This window comes from Dipodomys spectabilis, unplaced genomic scaffold, assembly GCF_019054845.1.
Source record: "Dipodomys spectabilis isolate Male_0828 unplaced genomic scaffold, ASM1905484v1 ptg000286l, whole genome shotgun sequence".
NCBI lineage: Eukaryota > Metazoa > Chordata > Mammalia > Rodentia > Heteromyidae > Dipodomys > Dipodomys spectabilis.
In genome coordinates, this window is record NW_024870963.1 from 101789 (window position 1) to 113634 (window position 11846).

Here is an 11846-nt window from a genome sequence, read left to right on the forward strand (position 1 = left end):
AATAAAATACCTGCGAATTAACTTATCCAAAGAAGTGAAGGACCTCTATGATGAAAACTTTAAAATCTTGAAAAAGGAAATCAACACAGAACTTAAAAAATGGCAAAAACCTCCCATGCTCCTGGATTGGAAAGATTAACATCGTGAAAATGGCAATACTTCCCAAGGCTATCTACAAATTCAACGCAATACCTATCAAAATTCCAACCTCATTCTTCAAGGAAATAGAAGAGGCAACCCAAAAATTCATATGGAACAGTAAAAGACCCCGAATAGCAAAAACGCTCCTCAACGGAAAAAACACTGCTGGAGGAATATCAATACCAAATTTCAAACTCTACTATAAAGCCATAGTAATCAAAACAGCTTGGTATTGGCATAAGAACAGACCTCAGGACCAATGGAATAGAATTGAAAACCCAGTAATGAACCTACAGACCTATAGCCATCTAATCTTCGATAAGGGAGCTAAAACAATAGAATGGAAGAACGACAGCCTCTTCAGTAAATGGTGCTGGCAAAATTGGTTAACTACATGTAGAAAACTAAAACTAGATCCTTATATTTCACCCTGCACCAGAATCAACTCCAAATGGATCAAAGACCTGGAAGTCAAAGCAGACACTCTGAAAACATTACAGGATGGAATAGGAGAAACCCTATTTTCTGAATAGAGACTCGGAAACACAACAAATTAAAGATAGTTTGGACAAATGGGATTGCATAAAGTTGCAGAGCTTCTGCAGGGCAAATGACATAGCTAGCAAGATCAATAGAAAGCCCACGGATTGGGAGATCTTTACTAGCCATACAATGGACAAGGGTCTCATATCTAAAATATACTTGGAACTCAAAAAATTAAACCCCTCAACAACAAATCCTCAAAGAAACAACTGCCCAATAAATAAGTGGGCGAAAGACTTAAAGAGAAACTTCTCTGAAGAAGAAAGAAGGATGGCCAATAGACACATGAAGAAATGTTCAACATCCCTAGCCAATAAAGAAATGCAAATCAAGCTCGGTGGTCCTGGAGCTATGGCCACGTCGGTCTTCTGCTGCCTGCGGTGCTGCAGGGACGGCGGGACCGGCCATATCCCCCTGAAGGAGATGCCGGCCGTGTAGCTGGACACGCCGCACATGGGAACAGATGTTGTCATTGTAAAAAATGGAAGAAGAATATGTGGAACAGGAGGTTGTTTAGCTAGCGCACCTTTACATCAAAACAAAAGCTACTTCGAATTCAAAATACAGTCCACAGGAATCTGGGGTATTGGTGTTGCAACTCAGAAAGTTAACCTGAATCAGATTCCTCTCGGCCGAGATGTGCACAGTTTGGTGATGAGAAACGATGGAGCTCTGTACCACAACAATGAAGAGAAAAACAGGCTGCCAGCAAACAGCCTTCCTCAGGAGGGAGATGTGGTGGGTATTACGTATGACCATGTAGAATTAAATGTGTATTTGAATGGAAAAAACATGCATTGTCCAGCATCAGGTATACGAGGGACAGTGTATCCAGTTGTGTATGTTGATGACAGTGCAATTTTGGATTGTCAATTCAGTGAATTTTACCATACTCCTCCACCAGGTTTTGAAAAAATACTGTTTGAACAGCAGATCTTCTAAATAGATTTGTTTTTGAAACTTGTACTTCTTCACTGTTACAAGTATTTCCCAGTTAATAAAACTTTACCTGGCTATAGATAAAAATATATTCTTTAAAACTTGCTTGTTAATATTGTCAAAGGAACCATTATATACAATGTACAACTCAGAAGTTTTAATTTTAAATACTTATGCTTTATGATATGAAAATCTGCATTGTGGGCAATTTATTTAATTCCTATTTAAATAAATGTAACTATGAGTGATTAACAGTATTTAGTGACAACATGTATATCAGTATTTAAAGGGAATCTTTTCTTATATATAAAATGTTTGTTTTGATAGAGATGTAAAATTGAGTTGTTTTTAATATCACTTTGAACTTTAGACCTCTAAGTGTATTTAAGTCTGCAGTTTGATACTTTCTGTCTCCTTGTCCATTTTTATACACAGTATAACAAAACAACAAAATTTATTAGCAATTTCATTTTGGTCTTTTTACTGTACTCATGTACCACTTTTCTTAATACTTTGATTGCCTATTCCTTTGTGGTGTGTGGCTGCTTTTGACTTGCTTTGTTGAAGGAGATAAGTGTTCTAGTCATTGTAAGAGCAAGCAGTGGCTGATTGATGATAGTAAGATACTTTAAATTTAAATGAGATGATTCTTTGAAGGACTTCTATTTAAATATGTATTTTCTATAAGGAACAATAAAATACTAGTAATTAAGGAATATTCATAACATATTAAATATTCTTCCCATCTTAATTTATAGAGGACATTCACTTTGCCTTTGACTATTTTAGAAGTTCAAGGATAAGCAAGTCCTCCCCATTAGCATGATACTTGTCCTTACCATTACCTTTAGTTAAAACTCCACTGACCTGATAAGGTACTGATCTTCAGGTACATTCAAATGAGCATGTCACGAATCATACCTTTCACTCCTTTAATCAGGTAGTAACTTAAGTTGACTAGATTTGCAGTTGTGTTGCCTACTTCCTTGTTTCCTCAAGAGAATTCCTCAATACCTGGACTCCTAGGTTTCCCCACTTATAAAAGGGACAGTTATGCTTATCTGATAGGTTCTGTCTAGCCGATAAGGGTAGTGTACGTGCGCCTTACTCATCATAGGCCCTGCACACAGGCAGTTTCCAAGTTGCAGTGGAACAGTGTCTGCTGGTGCGCGTCTGGCCAGCAGTGGTGATGGCAGTACCTCAGAACTTTTGAGTTCATGGACAGTCAGGCCCCAGCCTAGACCCCTAAATCAGAAAAGTTGAGGACAGCACCAGGCATTTGTTTTTGAACAAGCACTTGGGTGGACTTGATCCTCACCCAAGTTAATCACTGTGAAGGAAAGAACCACTGAAAGATTTTTCACAATGAAAAAAGAAAGAAAAAAAAAGAACCACTGAAAGGAGAGAATGCTTCAGGAAGAATTACCTGCTATATATTTTGTACAGATTTAATATGCTATTTTTGCCCTATAAGCTAAAGAATTCTGCGCAATGCTTGGTTACTATTTTGGTAGATAAAAATGTGACTGCTTTGAAAACAGATATGCTTATGTACCATACATATTGACATAAATCCCACATTTTACCTCTGTGAAGATCTATGAAGTTTAGGTATATATGTTATTTATCCATGTTCATCGGACTGTCTGTAATTTTTGTAAAAAAAAAAATGTTTCCATACAGAAGTGACTTAAAGTGGCTACTGTTCTCTGTCTATATAATGTTATCTACCTCTAAGTTTTGTTTTTACAAAGCCAAACTTTATTATTCTGCTTTGTAATCATACAGAGACATAATGCTTGACATAGTACATGAATTATATCTATGGTATTAGTTTGAAGTCTAGATGTGTGTTGAATCTGTAGGTAATAAATTCCTCTTAGGATGATTAAAAAAAAAAAAAAGAAATGCAAATCAAAACAACATTGAGATATCACCTCACTCCAGTTAGAATGGCAAAAATCAAGAACTCTAACAACAACAGATGCTGGAGGGGATGTCTACAGAAAGGAACCTTACTTCGTTGTTGGTGGGAATGTAAACTTGTTCAACCACTTTCGAAAGCAGTATGGATGTTCCTCAAAAGACTTCACATAGAACTCCCCTATGACCCAGCAATCCCACTTTTGGGCATTTACCCTAATGTTTACAAACAAGACCACACTAAAGCTACCAGCACAACTATGTTTATTGCAGCATTATTTGCCATAGCTAAGATATGGAACCAACCCAGATGCCCCTCAGTAGATGAATGGATCAAGAAAATGTGGTATATATACACAATGGAATTCTATGCCTCCATCAGAAAGAATGACAATGCCCCATTTGTTAGGAAATAGAAAAACTTGGAAATAATTATATTAAGTGAAGTAAGCCAGGCCCAAAGAAACATAGGTCCCATGGTTTCCCTTATTTGCAATATCTAGTATATGTATGAGTCAAGCGGAAAAGATCAGATAATGTGATGTCAGGAAAATGAACCCTTAAATATGTATTTTAATGTTTTTTTCTTTCATGCATGTGTTTCTAACGCATTTATAAGATTGTCTCTTTGTTGCTTTGTATGTCCCTCCCCCACAGTATAACCCCTGCTTTCACTATATTTGATGTCAGTATAACTTGTGGAGGAGATGGGGAAAAACCAGTTGTTTAAGGATACAGGTGGACCTGTTGCAACAATAAGAAGTACAAGTTGTCATGTCCAAAACGAGCTTTAAAACGTCGCTGCGGGGGGGGGGGGAGGGGAAGGGGGGAAGGAGAAGGATTGGGATTGGGGGGATGGGGGAGGCTGGGAAGGGAGGTGAAGGGTAAACAAAGGAGGAGGCTGCAATGCTTGGTAAGAAATGTACGCATTATCCTGCCATGTAATTGTAACCCCTCTGTACAGTATGTTCACAAATAAAATAAAATTTAAAAAAAAGAGTAATTCTGAAAGAAATGTGTAAAATAAGAGCATTTTATGCCTCAACTGTACAGGTATTCTTAGAGCAAACTTTACAAAAGTGCACATAGTGAAGCTGAGGGTCTGAAAATATATTACTCATGTTTGGGTATTTCTTGGAGTGTCCTCAGTTATCACGAAGAGTATGGAGGACCCAACTCGAGGACTAATTCTGTTGAAAATTCTTCATGTTTCCATATGTGTGCCTACACATTCACACACATACACACACAACTGAGTTCAAGCCCAAAGACCAACATAAAAGTGGGAGGGGGCTGTGTGGTGTTGGTAGGAATATAAGTTAGTAGAAACATTTTATCAATCAATATGGAGATTCTTCACAAAACTTAAAAGACCTACCATATTACCCAAAAATCCTACTTCTGGGAATATACCCCAAAGAATTAAAAACAGTAGATCAAAGACATGTCTGAACTTCCATGTTCATGGTGACATTATTCTCAGTAGCCAAGATATGGAAACAAATAGTGTCTACCAATTGATGGATGTGTAAAGAAAAGACAGGACATATGTACAATTGAATATTATTTTTAAATCCTGCTACTTGTCACATGTCAATGGGACTAAAAAGTATTATGTAAAATAAAATAAGCCAGGCACAGAAAGATAAGCACTGTGTGGTCTCACTGAAAGGTGAAATGTAGAAAAATTGATCTCATAGTAGTTGAGAGTACAATGCGGTTACCAGAGGTTGGAGAAAGTGAGTGGGAGGGTGGATCAATGGGTATTAAGTTATAGTTAGATAGGAACAAGATATTCTAGTGTGTTTTTGCAAGTAATATGGTTGTAAAAAAAAAAAAACAGTGCTGTACTTTAAATGTAATAAACCTAGAAGGAATTTTTCATTGTTGTTGTTGGTCATGGGTCTTGAACTCTGGGCCTGGGCACTGTCCTTAGACTCTTCAGCTCAAGTCAAGTGCTCTACCACTTGAGCCATAACTCCACTTCTGGTTTTCTGATGGTTAACTGGAGATAAGAGTCTCACAGACTTTCCTGTCCGGTCTGGCTTTGAACCAATGTCCTCAGATCTCAGCCTCCTGAGTAGCTAGGATTACAACTATGAGCCACTGGTGCCTGGCTAGAGGGAATTTTTATAGAAGGAAATATTTTTAAAGTTTTTACCATTAAGAATATAAACTTTTGAGGAAGTAAGTTCTTTAAACTAATTTAAGTATTAAATCATATAATATGTCAATTACATGTAGCCTACAAGGTTTATGTAGCATTAGAAATTAAGTCTTTAAATGTTGCACATATGCACAATGGAATACAATTCAACATTGAACATTAGTAAAGTAGGGAAAAAGTTGTGCCCCTAACACTACTCCCACACCTTCCTACTTGGATCAATGTATTATTTTTCATCAAATTTTCTTAAGAACATCCAGCCTTATAGCTTATTTCTTCTTCATAGAATGTAAATTACACATATCAAGGACTATTTTAAATTGTTTTTAATGTTTTTGATTTTTTAAAGTTCTTATGTTTGAACATTATAAGTAGTTGTAAAAGTGGATTTCAATTCAACATTTCCATTTATAAGCACATGCATCATGATCACTATCATCTTCCATCAGTCTAAAGATTAAAGGTTAAACGATGTAGACTGATTTGGAGATATACAAATTATACCAAGAAGTTTGTATGCAAAGAGTTATACAGTCATTAAAATGGTAGAAAATCAACAGATGATTTCTATAACAGATCCTAGGATCAGATGCAAAATGCTTTTGAGGTGCAATAGGAAACCCCGAATGCTCCAGAAGTCCAGCACAGTATTGTACAGTCTTGCCCTCTGTGGCATACATCATAATGTTCTCAACCTAGCATTGCAAGCAGGGTGAGTTTGGGTATGAGTTACAGAAGTAACTTAGTTACTCTATGTGACAGGATAACTGTTCTGAATTGTTCTCAACATGGGTGGGTGAGCTTGGCAGAGTGAGCACCAAAAAGCCCAAGGCATCCATCAGTTTGAAGAGTAGTCAAAGAGGATTGTTCTGCCACTTTGTAGCTCTGCTAACATACACAAAACTTGGAGAAGAGAGAAAAGTGCTGCAAAGGACTAAAGTGTCTAATTGAAGAAGGGAAGTTCAGGAAGTTTTCTTTCTTTCTCCTTTCTATAGCTATTATCTTGCTCAAGACTGTCCAATACTATGGACATGGGACTGCATTGTATTTAGTTATGTGTTTGTGGGTGGAATAGGGCCCCACATTTAGTCTTAGGGAAGGGTTTTTGCTGAGACAGACTCCCTATGACTTTTTCTCCAACCTGTATAGCTTACCATACTGTGAGTTGCTTGAGATCAAAGATGAATTAATCTTGTCTATCTAAAGCCCAATGTTCCAATATTTGTTCACTTAAATCAGATTGTTGGTCAAGTGTTTTAATGATGTGTATTTAAGAAACAAGCCTCACAAAGTTTTGCATAGTTAACTAAAGAATCAAAAGCATGGGGCTGGGAAGTTGGCTCAGTGGTAGAGCGCTTGCCTTGCATTCCTGAGGCTCTGGGTTCAATTCCTCAGCACCACATAAGCAAAAAAGAAAAAAGCCAGAAGTGGCGCTGTGGCTCAAGTGGTAGGGCACTAGCTTTGAGCTGAAGAACTGAGGGACAGTGCTCAGGCCCAGAGTTCAGGCCCCACAACCGGACCAAAAATAAATTTAAAAAAAAGAATCAAAAGCATAAATAAACATAAATTTAAAAGTTATAAATAAGCTGAAGGTCACATTCAGATTAAATATGATTTTCACTAGAGTTCTTAGTAAGAAATATTTAGGCTAAATCTAACCTCTAGACTATTATGAGTTTCTGTTTTAACACTTAACTGTTTTAACACATCACTAACAGACCATTAATATTTTATATTAGTGATGTGTCACAGAGCCAGCAGCCAGACTTAGGGAACAACCCAGAAAACCTGAGTGCCAAATAACACCTAATGTGATTTTTATATATTCTAAAGTATGAAGGTCCCTGAACCTGTTGAATGAGAATTACTCCCACACCTCCATGACAGTTAGGTACAGTAAAAGCCCCAGCATCTGTAATGTAAGAGAGGACAGAGTTTATTATTAAGGGATGACTAGATAGGTATTCAGAATTTAGGGTTTTATTCACATTAAATACAACATCACTTAAAGAAGCAAGTCCTATGAAGAAAGGAAAACCATAACAATCCTTGGAGTCAATAGTGGTATCCATTACTAGACTTTTTAAATCAAGAATCATCCTGGGAGTGAGAGGAGAGCATTCAGCCAGTGGAGTTATCAAAACAATCTGTTTTTCTTTGTTTTTGTTCTTGTGCCAGTCCCTCGGGGCCTGGGCACTGTCCCAGAGCTTTTTTTTCCCCCTTAAGACTAGCATTCTACCACTTGCACTACAACTCTATATCCAGCTTTTTGGTGGTTTTCATCAGAGATAAGAATTGTCAGCCTGGCTTTCCACCCAGGCTGACAATTGTAACCATAATCCTGAGATCTCAGGCTTCTGAGCAGCTAGGATTACAGGCAAGGGCCACTGGTTCCCAGCTCAAGGTGATAACTGAATGATGGGCTCATGGTGACCATTTACTTGGGAACTCATGCCTAAAAGGAAAACAAACTACAAGGTTGTTTGATGCAGTGCAGTGACTGTCCTTCAGGCTATGCCTAGGGACAATATGTTGCCAGAAAAGGAATAGCTTCCTGGGGTGTGTGTGTGTGTGTGTGAGTGTGTGTGTGTGTGTGTGTGCGTTTAAGATGATCTTTTGGAAGAAGGAACATGAGTCGTTTCTGTATCTGGTATCCACATCTTACAAAGCGTTATGTATATCCACAGCAGACTAATCTAATTATCCTGATGTTATGTTCACATTGCTGTAAATAGTACTAAAGGGGTCACTACACATATTATGTTTATTTATGAATATATTTTAGACTAATAAAAAGAAAATAAATATATGTGGACTATATATGTTGTCATCCTTTGGTACTTTGGTAAAATTTTTCCTCCAATAGAATATCTATGAAACATTTGGTTGAAAATCCCATCCCTTATAGGTAGACCTTTTGCAACAATGAGATGTACAAGTCATTATGTCGAAACACGAACTTTACAACTTTGGCCAGGAGGAGAGTGAGGGGGTGGGGAGAGTGGGGGGGGGGAAGATAGGAAGGGATGGGAAGGGGAAACAAAGGAGGAGGCAACAATGCTTGATAAGAAATGTACTCGTTATCTTGCCCATGTAATTGTAACCCCCCTGTACAGTATTTTCACAATAAAAAAGAAAGAAAGAAAGAAAATCAGATGCCATCATGCCAGAATTCAGGGAGCTCTGCTTGAATCACTGATGCAAAACTGAAGTTAAAACAAATTATTCAGAAGACAGAAACAGGAAGAGTTATTCAATTAAAGACAAAATGAAAGTGTTGATGGGTAGAAAAACTGGAAAGAAAGGGAGACAATATGGCTTAAGGTTGAACATTGAAAGGTAAGTGTTGCAATCCAATGAAACAAATACCAGGAAAGTGGCACTTGAAAAATGTCAGGCAGAAGTAAGAGCATGGGGCATATAAATGAAGAGAGGAAAAGGGAGATTATAGTCATATATTTAATGTATATTCTATGAAGCTATAAAAATTGAGGGAAGGGGTTGAGTTGGGAGGGATAGGGGAGAATGATGAAATGAATGATATCAATCAAGATATATTTTACTTATAAATTGATTGTTGAATTCCTTTATACAACTATATAAAGATAATAAAAATATAATTTTTAAAGTAAGAAAGATGAGTATTGTGTCTCACTTATAATGATTGCAAAGAAAAAGAAGGAAGGAAAATTAGAACTAAGAAAGAAAATTAGAACTAAGAAAGAAGCATAAGAAATACCCAAATCAAACATGCAGCAACAAAACAATTAATTTAAAGGATTAAAATCTAGAAAATAATTGAGATGAAAGATACTTTAAAGGACAATAAAATCAAAGAGAAATTAAGCTGAAAATGAACTATACAACTTGTGTGGGAGGAGGGTCTGGAGGGAAAAATGGGGAGCAAACAAGGGAAGAGGTAACACTGTTCAAAAAGCAATATATTTACAATAAAAAACATAAAAAAGAAATATACTCACTACCTGTCTTATGTAATTGTAACCCCTTTATATATCATCTTTATAATAGCTATACATATATATACACACATAAAATCAAAGAGAAGTATACACATATAAAATCAAAGAGAAGTACAAAAAAGAGAGAAGGAAAGAAAAGGAAAAGAAAGAAGGAAAAGAAAGAAAGAGAGAAAGAAAGAAAGAGAGAGAGAGACGGGGGAGGGAGGGAGGGAGGAAGGGAGCAAGGGAGGGAGGGAGGGAGGAAGGAAGGAAGGAAGGAAGGAAGGTGTCTAGGGCAGCCAAAATGATTTCGTCCCTCGCTAAATGTTACATTCCATCCTACAGGTGGCAGCATACTTACAGGTTCCCATCACTATAATGGTGGTCACAGCTCTTTGCTGGTTCCCAGCTTAGATGAAGAAGTTAAGTCTCCATTAAAACTTCTGTATCATAGGGTCTTATCTCCCCTGCTTAACTCACTTTCCACTTAATATATAGTTTCTTTGTTTCTCTCCTCCCACAAACTCACTGTCTGATCTGCATCTTTCAGTTCTTTCCCTGACTGCATTTGCTAGCACTATTCTTCTTCTTATGGCGCTGCCTGATCCCACAGACTGCATTCTCACCTAAAGTTCTGCTAAACACACTGCTTGTGCTTCCCAGTACCTTCTGTACTGAGGATAATGGCCTACAGTTTTCAGATTCGTTTGTTATTTGGTTTTGGAATCAGGTGTTTGTATTCCACAGATACAAAGTACGTGCTAAAAATTGTCTAAACACATGGTTTCTATTGCAAAATCTCTTACAAACCCATCAAAATATTTTCAATGGGCTTATGAGATACTTATGTTTCTCTTATTGTAATTATAATTATGTATTCCTTCAGAGCAATTAGTAAAGTCCACTGGGTTTGTTTTGTTTTGTTTGGTAATCCTGAGGTTGGACTCAGGGTCTCAGGCTTGCAAGGCAGGCACACTTGAAATTAACCCATGCTCTCAGTACTTTTTTGTTTTAGAAAGTTTGGGTAGTGTCTTATTCTTTGCTCAGATTCAACTATATACCATGATCTTCTTGCCTCCTTTCTTTCAGTAGCTGAGAACAGTACATGAAATCATGACAATTTAGTGATTGAGATGGAGATTTTATAGTTTGCCTGAAGGATTTTAAACTTTGATCTTCATCTTTGCCTCTTGAGGAGCTACAGTTATATATGTGAGCTACTACTCCTGATCTATAATGTAAGCTATTATTTGTAAATATGTATAGTGTCTACTGTTACCAACTTTAAAGCAATAATTACCTAGGTTTTTTAATACTCAAGTAGTTTCTAGAAAACCTTATACCTCATGTTTTAGGTTGTTGGGATTTAATGAAGTGGTATTAAACTTTAGTGACTTTAGCTAAATTTAGGATTTCATAAATTAAGAATAAGATGACAACAAAATTATAATCAAAGATATTAATGTGAGACCAGAAACTGAGGAAAGCAGTTTCTTCAACAGGAAAACATAAACATTGAAGCAAACCAAAGATTAATACAGGAACTTCACAAGCATGTTGAGGCTAACCAAAAATTACTACAGGAATCTCATGAGCATGAGGAAGCTACTCAAAGATTAATACAGGAACTGTGTGAGCCAGCTGAGAACAGTCAAAGAGAAACACAGGAATTGCATGAGCAGACGAGAACAGTCAAAGAGAAACACAGGAATTGCATGAGCGGGATGAGAATAGACAAAGATCAATAAAGGCATTCATGGAATCCATAAACCCCATAAACCGACAGCTGAAGAAATTGAGGTAGACCACAAAGGGAGTGCTGAATGGAGCCTGTCAGAAAGAAAGGGGTCCAAGGAAACCATAACTAATCAACTAAGTGATTTGAGAATAAATACAGAACACCAATTTAAGGAAGTAAAGAAGTTCATACAAAATCTTAAAAAAAGCTCCAACAAAGAATTTGAAGCCATCAAAGCCGACAAACTAGAAGGAAAAGAAATAAAAAACAAAGTAGAAAGTTTTGACAGTAGTTTAGACCATGCAAAAAATCCGGGATTGAAGACAGACTAGATATTATAGCCACCATACCACTTCTGGATTTCTAGTGGCTTATTGGGTATAACAGTTTCACGGACTTTCCTGTCTGGGCTAACTTTGAACCACAATACTCAGGT

The 11846-nt window shown here is 37.0% G+C and overlaps 1 pseudogene; it reads left to right on the plus strand.

Annotated features, from left to right (window-relative positions):
* The first annotated feature begins 1020 nt into the window (after positions 1–1020).
* On the plus strand, positions 1021–2235 carry LOC122126594 (annotated as a pseudogene).
* The last annotated feature ends 9611 nt before the right edge of the window (positions 2236–11846 follow it).